The sequence below is a fragment of the Lolium rigidum genome, chromosome 5, assembly GCF_022539505.1.
Source record: "Lolium rigidum isolate FL_2022 chromosome 5, APGP_CSIRO_Lrig_0.1, whole genome shotgun sequence".
NCBI classification, from domain to species: domain Eukaryota; kingdom Viridiplantae; phylum Streptophyta; class Magnoliopsida; order Poales; family Poaceae; genus Lolium; species Lolium rigidum.
The window spans coordinates 116,233,034-116,244,110 of record NC_061512.1 but is presented as its reverse complement, the minus strand read 5'-3'; positions in this window follow the sequence as shown (position 1 = coordinate 116,244,110).

The following is an 11,077-nucleotide window of genomic DNA, read 5'->3' as shown; positions in this document are numbered from 1 at the left end:
CGGTATCACCGTTTGAGAGGCGGCGGGGGATCGAAAGAAAAAGGCAAGTGACCAAATTTGAGGTGCCAAAAAAAACTCCAAGAAAAGAAAGTTGATTGCACATAGAGGATGACATGCGGGTCCCATTTAGCGACGAGCGGTCTCAACGTTTCCAAGGCGGCAAGGGATCAAAAGAAAAAGGAAGTAGCCGGAAATCGGGGGTCAAAAAAAATCCAAGAATAGAAAGAATTTTGGTTCATAGAGGATGACATGCGGGACCCATGATCCTGCATCGTAAACGGCTCGATCGGAGAACGTTGAACGAGATGGCGCGATCGAGAAAAAAACAATGCCAGAGAGGCTGCCATCTGGGCCCTACATCCCTCGGCGGTGCGGATTTGCGTTGACTCGGCCGGCGAACCCGAGAATTCGCGATGCACCACGTCCCGGGCCACCATGCACGACGTTTTGGCCGCTTTCGTCGGGCTAGGTGGCCTCAAAAACGAGAAAAAAAAAGTTTTGACATGCACCACGGAGGGACCAAAATCGTCGGCCATGGTACACCAGCAACCACGGCGCGACTTCAACTTCGTCGGCCATGGCAACTTTTCTTGTAGTGTGTCATATCATGAGTAGGGAAGTTATCATATAAGATGTGTTGCGGTATGGAAGTATCTCTCTTTAGTTGGTTATCTATGTATCCCTTGGTGTGAGTTATCATTATGGAATATTAATGAGAAGTCTTATCATTTACATATTGAATGTTCTAGGACGTCGCCTAGAGGGGGGGGTGAATAGGCGGTGTGGCAAGTTTTAACCTTTTCCAATTTTAGTGCAACGGAAGGTAAATGTGATAGCTTTAGCAAAGGTGATGTTCCTACAATGATACTAGGACAAGTGCAACAAGTAAAGGAATCAACAAGATAGTAAGAGTAAGGTGCGAGATAACCGGAGGACGCGGAGGCGAGGCGAGGTTTGTTTACCGCAGTTCCTTCCACAACAGGAAGTACGTCTGCGTTGAGGAGGTGCTAGTCTCACACAAGAGACTAGACGGCCACACCACGAAGGAAGGCCTCACCTTCTTCCTCGAGAGAGCTCCACGGATGTGCTCTCCCTCTTCCACTAAGGCACCGGTCGAGGCGGTGATTCCTTCACAAGGTTGGGGCGAGCTCCACACACAAGGATGCTCCCAACACCCTATGGAGCTAGTACATCACCAAGCTAGCTTCCATAGCTGCACATCTCCAATGTCCCACAATAGGAACTCTTCCAATGCTCCACAAAAGGAACCCTTCCAATGCTCCACCAAAGGAACGCAACCAATGCCCCACCAAGGAACCCGTCCAATGCCCCACGAAGGAACCCTTCCAATGCCCCACCAAGGAACCCTTCCAATGCCCCACAAGAGGAACTCTTCCAATGCTCCACTAAAGGAACCCTATCACAAAGATCCACTAAGGAAGAACACACACACCCTACGAGATCGAAACCCCGGAGAGAGCACAACCAATGCACCTAATGCAATGGCTAAGAACACCACTAGGATGCCCAAGTTCTTCACTCCCAAATTCCAACAAAGCTAGAAGAAGCTATTGGGGGAATAAGGGAGGAAGAACAAAGTGAGGAGAAACACCAAGAAACTCCAAGATCTAGATCTAGCAAGATCCTCTCACTTAGAGAAGGATTCAATTGGTGAAGCTCTAGATGTAGATCTCCTCTCTCCTTTCCCCCAAAAATATGCAACAAATAGTGGGGGGATCAAGAGGAGGAAGAAAGAACCCAAGGTCAACAATGGAGGAGAGAGAGTGGAGGTGCAGGGTTAGTTTGGTCGGAGGTGGAAGAGAGGTATATATAGGGGGCCCAGAAATATAGCTGTTGGGGCTGAAAAACGGTCATATCCGCACCCAAAGCGGTACTACCTCTTGTCGAAGCGGTACTACCGCTCGCGCGAGATCTGCGCAGAAAACAGCTGGAAAATGCCCCAAACCGGTAGTACCGCTACACAGAGCGGTACTACCGCTTGTGCTTTGTGCTGAGAAATGCATCTGGGAAAGTGTGTGTGAGAGAGAGGGCTGGCAGCATGCAGAGAGAGGAGCAGCGAGCGGTGCAGCATGCGGCAGCGTGTCAGCGCATGCATCAGAGGAGGCAGGGAGCGGGCGGGAGCTGGCAGACGCGCGCGCGGGAGACCTGCTGCCGACAGCAGCAGCAGCAGGGGAAGCGTGCAGCGCGCGTGGGGATCGAGCGCCAGGTGCTCTCCCCCGCAGGTCAACGCCTTCGCGCGAGCGTGGCGTGGGGATCGAGCGACCTGGTCGCTCTCCCGATCGAGGCTGACGGCGGGCGAGCAGCGCGAGCGAGGGCGTGGCGCAGTGGTGGGCCTGGCGGCGGCCCAATGCGGGCGAATCTGATGGAGGCTGCTGGGGAAGAAAGGCTGGGCCGGTAGTACGGGCCCGGTACCGGTCCTGGTACCGTAATTGGGTTACGGTACTACCGGGCCGGTACCGGCCTGGTACCGCTTGCGATCCAGTAAGCCAAAACGCGCGTGCGGTATTTAGGCCGGTACCGCCCGGCCCATGTGCAGTGTTCTTTTGTTTTTCAAATAGATGCATACGGAAAACGCAATAACTCGGGCTAGAAAACTCGAAATGACATGAAACCAGTTTTGTTGGAAAGAGGGCGACAAGAGCTACATCTTTACAAGGTGAAATCATGCAAATGAGTGAGTGATGATTTGCTCATGGTCATAGAGGTGTAACCTCTCAATATGGTATATCGGGAAAATCATCACTCTCGCATATGCAACATGTGATGCAACCGAAATCTGTTTCATGCATAAGAACCAAGACGAACCAAGAACGCGATGCAATGCATGCAAGGTTTGAGCTCTCTCCGATGATACGACCCACTATCCTATCGAGCACAAACCTAGTCCTTGCGTGTTCTTCTCGAGTCGGCAAGCTCCGTCTTCACCCTCTTCATCATTGTCCATGCCACCGTCTTCTTCCATCTTGTACGCACACCACCGTCGTCATCCATCTTCAACACCGTCTTCTCTCTTCATCTTCTACGCCGTCTTCTCTCTTTATCTTCAACACCGTCTTTGTCTCTCTTCAACACCATCTTCATCATTGTACTCCGTCTTCTCCATCTTACAACCTTGAGTCCAACATGACTATGGACTTGACCTAAGATTGATTTTCAATGCAACCGTTAGTCCATAGGGATTGTCATCAATTACCAAAACCACACATGGGGTAAAGGACATGTTCTTACAATCTCCCCCATTTTGGTAATTGATGACAATCTCTTTGAGAGGGTTTAGATATGGAATTTAGCGAACAACCCAAGTTGAATATTTAGAGCAAAACTCCCCCATAATATATGCATGTGTGTAGCGGAGTATCCTCTAAACATTCAACCAGTCAAAGCAACGAATGCAAGGCATGAAAGGCAAATGCTTAAGGATCAACAAAAGCAATTCCCTTAAACCCTCCAAACTTCTCCCCCATTGGCATTAATTGCCAAAATGGACGAAAGGTTTGGAAGGCCAATATAGTGAGCGTTCCTCCATAAGTTGTGCATTTCTCATAATGGTGAGTGAAATCAAATGCACATATTCAATGATGAATATTCGGAGGAAATCAAACTATATTGAGGATCAAATATTGCAAGAGGATATGAAGGTGAGACACTATGAAGCAAGCAATCAATGAACCGACACTATGCTCTAAGTAATATGTGGAAGCTCGCCAAAGTTTGTGCACAAGATAAACAATTTGCATTGAAGAATAAGGTGCACAAGCATGGCATCATCACTCCCACAAGACCACTCAAAGCATGTGCCAAAATCAACTATGAGTGCTTGAAGATGCAAATGATATAAAATGAGCACTCATAGCCAAGTTCTTTGTGAAGTCATTAAAGAGTGAAATAAGAATGAAGGAATAGACTCCAACGAAGAGGGATATCGAAAGATATGCACCATCTCTTATGTGTATAAGTTTCTCTAAGTGGACAACATCACGAAGACGTTTATTCACAAGGAAACATGCACACACAAGATAGGTACAAGAGAGATAGAGAAAGATATCCAAAACAAGTATGATCAAGGAGTTATCTCATGTTAAGAATCTAAACCAAATACAAGAAATGAGATAACCCACTCTCAAAGAAAGCAAGGTTCGAATTAACCAAACCCTCAACACTTTTCATGATGGCACAAAAGTACCGAAAAGGAAAGGTTTGTCTTCCAAGGTCAAAATCTTGAAACAAGGAAGTGTTCTAGCAAACATAGGAGAGCTCCCCCAAAATTAGTGCACCATTTAGAATTTTGCATTTGAATACAAAATGCACAAATACGGGATTTGCTCAATCATGTTCGTCAAAACACCAACAAGGTTCAAGAGAGATAAGGAGATCCAAAAGAAGCAAGGAAGACAAATGGGAGTCTAACCCACATGGGAAAATTCTTGGCAAGTAATGAAGCAATTGAGCACATGAGCCAAGTGTGAGGATGATCCGGAACAATACTACACAATTTATTACCAATTGTCAAAGGACAAGAGGTGTATAGGAAATATCCATATTGTAGTTTGTGAGTATTTCCAAGATTATCTTCACAACAATAAAACAAATGGTAAAGTGGGATTTGTTTGAGCACACATGTCACATAGGAACAAGATAATCTATAATATCAACTCTATGTGACACAACCTCAAATGTTCACATTTTCTAGGTTTGTAAAATGCACGAGGCACAATACTCCCCCATAATGTGATAAAGACATTTTCCGTGCAAGAGGCAAATAAGAACCAAGTGAGATCATTAATGGACATTATAGGATTTTAATTCATCATGTCACGCATTTTAGGATTGTGAAATGCACGAAGCATATCACTCCCCCAAAATGGGATAGTCCATTAATTTCTCACATGAGCCAACAACTAAGATATGAACAAGATGCAATAGGCTCAACAAAGAACAATTGTACATGATGTGCCACCCATCATATAAGAAGCAAGATAAGCAAGTAGGAAGCACAACATACACAATCACATGCAAGGTACAAAACCAACACATGCAAAAGGGGAGCGAGTAACTTTTCAATGTAAAGGAGTTGAGGACTCGTTACCGCAAGGAGGTGCATGGGTAAAGAATAAGAGGAATACAACTTGACTTGAGGAAGTGAAAATGATGAAGATCCCCTAAGTCTTCATGAGCTAGTCAAGCCTCCATGCCCTCCACGTGTACCTATTGATCAAGTTTTGGCTTGTTGGTCCCCAACTAAGTTGGGTCCTAAGAAGTTAGTCACAATAGTCTTGGCAACCCAAATGGTTCTTTTTGCGAAACCACTTTGAGTGCCACCATATTTGGCAAACACATCGCCAACCTTATCCTTATGTAGAGAGTAAGCACCATGGATCAAGATAGGGTTGGATGAGTTACCACTAGTGCAAGATGAGGAGATGTGGCCCTTCTCACGGCATATGTAGCATCTTCTTCTCCTCCCCTTCTTCTCACTTTATTTCTCCGCAACGGGAGCCTTGGCTTGATCCTTCTCGGGTAGCGGCCCTTCTTCAAGTTGAGGTAGACCTTGAGCTTGGCCTTGAGGTAGACCATGAGCTCCATCTTGAAGCCGCTTCCGTTGTTTCTTCACGCCAAGTGGCTTCTTCTTCAAGGGGCACAATCTAACATGATGCCCTTCAATCTTGCACTTGAAGCACACAATCTTGGCGGGGTCCTTCACATGCCCTTGCCCCTTCTTCCGCTTGTGCGAGGTGGACTTGTTCTTGTTGTGGGAGTTGAATCCAAGTCCACTCTTGTCATTGGGGAATTGCTTCCCTTCATGACCCTTTACCAAGTCCTTCTTCAAAGAAGAGACTTGGGCCTCAAGCTCTTCGATTTCCCCTACATGGTTAGTAACAACACAAGTACTAGAGGAAGTGGAAGCTTTATTGTTAGAGCAACAAGGCAAGGTGTGTAATTCACCACAAGATATAGCAATAGCATGGGTGGGTGAATTACTAGCACTAGCACATGGAATTGTAGAACAAGGCATAGAAGGTAGTTCACCACAAGATAAGTCAATAGCATGAGTGGGTGAACTAGAAGCACTAGCACATGACAAAGTAGCATTTTGAGAGGTAGTGCTAGTACTCACATGAGGCTCACAAGATTTTACCTTTGACATGATAGCCTCATGGGCTAACTTTAGCAAATTATGAGAGACTAGAAGATCATCATGGGAGCTAGAAAGCTTTCCATAGTTTTCTTCCAATTTCTCATAATTGCTTGTTAGCAAAGCAAGTTGAGCCCTTAGCTCAATATTCTCCTTCAAGATGGAAGCTTCACAAGAGGTAGAGTTAATAGCACAAACATTATCAATTATAGCACAAGGAGAAGGCAACTTAGCAAGCTCTATTTGGTTGAGGGCCTTAAATTTCTCAAGTGACTTGGTGAGTTTGATGAGCTCACTCTCCATGGTCCTAGAACCATTTTTGAGAAGCTCAAAATCCTCAAGGAGTTTATCATGAGCAATTACTAGCTCATCATTTTTAATTTGAAAATCATGTGCCACCTCTAAAGCTCTATCACGAGATTCCTTTACTCTAAGTATCTTTAGAGCAAAGTTCTCTTCAAGAGTTTCATTGGTGGTTTGTTGTTCTTTAAGAGCTTCTTTAAGAGTTGCAACCTCAATTGCATCCTCGCGCTCATACTCTTCCTTTTTCTCAATAAGTTTTGTGCTCTTAATGGCAAAATCAAAGATTTTCATGAAGTTAGAGCGAACAAATTTCTTCTTAGGAAGAGCATGATAAACCGACTCTCCCCACTTGTTTAAGGAAGCAACATTAAGTCCTTCCATATCATCATCCTCATCATCACTAGATAGATAGGGTTCCAAGGGAGGAGATACCTTAGAAGCCTTAGCCATAAGACAAATGTAGGAACCGTGCGACGATGAAGAAGATGAACTACTTGAAGCTCCATCCAAGATCTTGTCTTGGCCCATAGTATCTTTGGTTTCCTCTACATTGTTAGTCACACAAATACTAGAGGAAAGCAAAGTATCTTCATTATGGCAACAAGACAAGAGAAGCATATCATCATGGGATGAAGATATGCAAGGACTATCAACACTAGCATGTAAATCATTTATAGTGCTACACGTGTTAAAGTCCAAAGATGAGACATTGCAATGGGATAGAGATGAAGAATCATCAAGAGAGCGCTCACCATCAACAATGCAATGTTCATCACCACTCACCATACCATTACATTGTGTCTTACCACACGTTGGTGAAGTGGAAGGAGCGTGATCATCCTCAATGGTCTTGGATCCACCATATGTATCTCGAAGCTTTGTCCAAATCTCATGAGCACTCCGGAAAGGCGCAATGGAGGAAATCACTACATGACTCACAACATGGCAAAGGACTTCAGTAGCTTGAGCATCTAGATAAGAGTTTTTTCTTCTCCTCAAAAGTTGGATTTTGTGGATCCTTAGGAGGAGAAAAACCCATATCAAGAATTCGCTCCACATGTGGGTGCATGTCCCTAAAATAATCAAGCATGTAGAATTTCCAAGCATCATAATTAGTGCCATCAAATGTAAAGGAGGAAATGTGCACTAATCCTCTAGCCGACGTCATACTCTCTAGGCGGTGAAGCCCAACAAGATAAGAGAGCCCTAGCTCTGATACCAATTGAATGTTCTAGGACGTCGCCTAGACGGGGGGGGGGGGGGGGGGAATAGGTGGTGTGGCAAGTTTTAGCCTTTTCCAATTTTAGCGCAATAGGTAAATGTGATAGCTTTAGCAAAGGTGATGTTCCTACAATGATACTGGGACAAGTGCAACAAGTAAAGGAATCAACAAGATAGTAAGAGTAAGGTGCGAGATAACCGGAGGACGCGGAGGCGAGGCGAGGTTTGTTTACCGCAGTTCCTTCCACAACAGGAAGTACGTCTGCGTTGAGGAGGTGCTAGTCTCACACAAGAGACTAGACGGCCACACCACGAAGGAAGGCCTCACCTTCTTCCTCGAGAGAGCTCCACGGAGGTGCTCTCCCTCTTCCACTAAGGCACCGGTCGAGGCGGTGATTCCTTCACAAGGTTGGGGCGAGCTCCACACACAAGGATGCTCCCAACACCCTATGGAGCTAGTACATCACCAAGCTAGCTTCCATAGCTGCACATCTCCAATGTCCCACAATAGGAACTCTTCCAATGCTCCACAAAAGGAACCCTTCCAATGCTCCACCAAAGTAACGCAACCAATGCCCCACCAAGGAACCCGTCCAATGCCCCACGAAGGAACCCTTCCAATGCCCCATGATACGTCTCCGACGTATCGATAATTTCTTATGTTCCATGCCACATTATTGATGATATCTACATGTTTTGTACACATTATATGTCGTATTTATGCATTTTACGGCACTAACCTATTAACGAGATGCCGAAGAGCCGATTCTGTCGTTTCTCGTCGTTATTGGTTTCAGTAAATCCTACAAAGGAAATATTCTCGGAATTGGACGAAATCAACGCCCAGGGTCCTATTTTTGCACGAAGCTTCCAGAAGACCGAGGGGGAAAGGAAGTGGGACCACGAGGCGCCGACACAACAGGGCGGCGCGGCCTGGGCCCTGGCCGCGCGGACCTGGCGTGTGGGGCCCTCGTGTGCCCCCCCGCGTTGCCCTTCCGCCTACTTAAAGCCTTCGTCGCGAAACCCCCAGTACCGAGAGCCACGATACGGAAAACCTTACTGAGACGCCGCCTCCGCCAATCCCATCTCGGGGGATTCTGGAGATCACCTCCGGCACCCTGCCGGAGAGGGGAATCATCTCCCGGAGGACTCTTCACCGCCATTGTCGCCTCCGGAGTGATGTGTGAGTAGTTCACCCCTGGACTATGGGTCCATAGCAGTAGCTAGATGGTTGTCTTCTCCTCATGTGCTTCATTGTCGGATCTTGTGAGCTGCCTAACATGATCAAGATCATCTATCTCGTAGTTCTATATGTTGTGTTTGTCGGGATCCGATGGATAGAGAATACTATGTTATGTTGATTATCAATCTATTACCTATGTGTTGTTTATGATCTTGCATGCTCTCCGTTATTAGTAGAGGCTCGGCCAAGTTTTTACTCTTAACTCCAAGAGGGAGTATTTATGCTCGATAGTGGGTTCATGCCTCCATTAAATCGGGACGAGTGACGGAAAGTTCTAAGGTTGTGGATGTGCTTGTTGCCACTAGGGATAAAACATTGATGCTATGTCCGAGGATGTAGTTATTGATTACATTACGCACCATACTTAATGCAATTGTCTGTTGTTTTGCAACTTAATACTGGAAGGGGTTCGGATGATAACCTGAAGGTGGACTTTTTAGGCATAGATGCATGCTGGATAGCGGTCTATGTACTTTGTCGTAATTCCCAATTAAATCTCACAATATTCATCATATCATGTATGTGCATTGTCATGCTCTCTTTATTTGTCAATTGCCCGACTGTAATTTGTTCACCCAACATGCTATTTATCTTATGGGAGAGACACCTCTAGTGAACTGTGGACCCCGGTCCATTCTTTACATCTGAAATACAATCTACTGCAATACTTGTTCCTTACTTGTTCTCTCGCAAACAATCATCATCCACACTATACATCTAATCCTTTGTTACGAGCAAGCCGGTGAGATTGACAACCTCACTCTGTTTCGTTGGGGCAAAGTACTTTGGTTGTGTTGTGCAGGTTCCACGTTGGCGCCGGAATCTCCGGTGTTGCGCCGCACTACATCCCGCCGCCATCAACCTTCAACGTGCTTCTTGGCTCCTCCTGGTTCGATAAACCTTGGTTTCTTTCCGAGGGAAAACTTGCCGCCGTACGCATCACACCTTCCTCTTGGGGTTCCCAACGGACGCGTGCCGTACGCGTATCAAGCTCTTTTTCCGGCGCCGTTGCCGGGGAGATCAAGACACGCTGCAAGGGGAGTCTCCACAATCCAATCTCTTTACTTTGTTTTGTCTTGCTTTATTTTATTTACTACTTTGTTTTCTGCACTTATATCAAAACACAAAAAAATTAGTTGCTAGCTTTACTTTATTTACTGTCTTGCAATCTATATCAAAAACACAAAAAAATTAGTTACTTGCATTTGCTTTGCTTATTTCAACATGTTTCCTTTTAATTATACTGTAAAAGATATACCTGTGGGGCAAGGGTCTATAATTGGAAGAGATAATTTAGAAGAATTTTTCACCCACGTTAGTATGCATGAAGATCTTAAAGATATACCCCTTGCAAAAGCTGTCCCTACTTATGAAGATGCCTCTGTTTGTTTGGTACGCATGATGGAAGCTAGATTTATTAGTCTCAACCCCATGATACAACACATGTTTCTTACACTTTCTGATATGGAGCGGGGAGAGAAGAGAGATTTTGTTCTAAAAGTCTTAGTGCGAGAATTTGCAGATATAGCTAAAGAAGCTAGAAAAGTTTTTAGTAAGCATGAGACGCTTGGTATGATCACCGATTTTAAAAGAACACTTGAAAAAACGGATATGGATAGAATAAAGTACACTAATAATGTTAATGATGGTGGGGAGATTAAAGCACCAATACCATGTAAGCTCCTAGCGATGCATGAAGCTCTAGATGATAATTATGCTTGGCTTGTTCCTAAAAATTTGTTTGATGAGAGTAGCAAGCCCAAGACTAATGAAAAGGGAGCCGCTGAAACTTATGTATCCAACATACTATGCATGGTTGAGAAAACTCCCAACACCCAAGGTAATGTCAGTGCTCCATCTCTTGATAATACTTGATACACAGTTTCTGCGCCTAGCTGAAAGGCGTTAAAGAAAGGCGCTTATGGGAGACAACCCATGTTTTTACTACAGTATTTTTGTTTTATATTTGAGTCTTAGAAGTTGTTTACTACTGTAGCAACCTCTCCTTATCTTAGTTTTGTGCATTGTTGTGCCAAGTAAAGTCTTTGATAGTAAGGTTCATACTAGATTTGGATTACTCGCGCAGATATGCATTTCTTTGCTGTCACGAATTTCGACCTGCCTCTCTGTAGGTAGCTCAGAAAAATATGCCAATT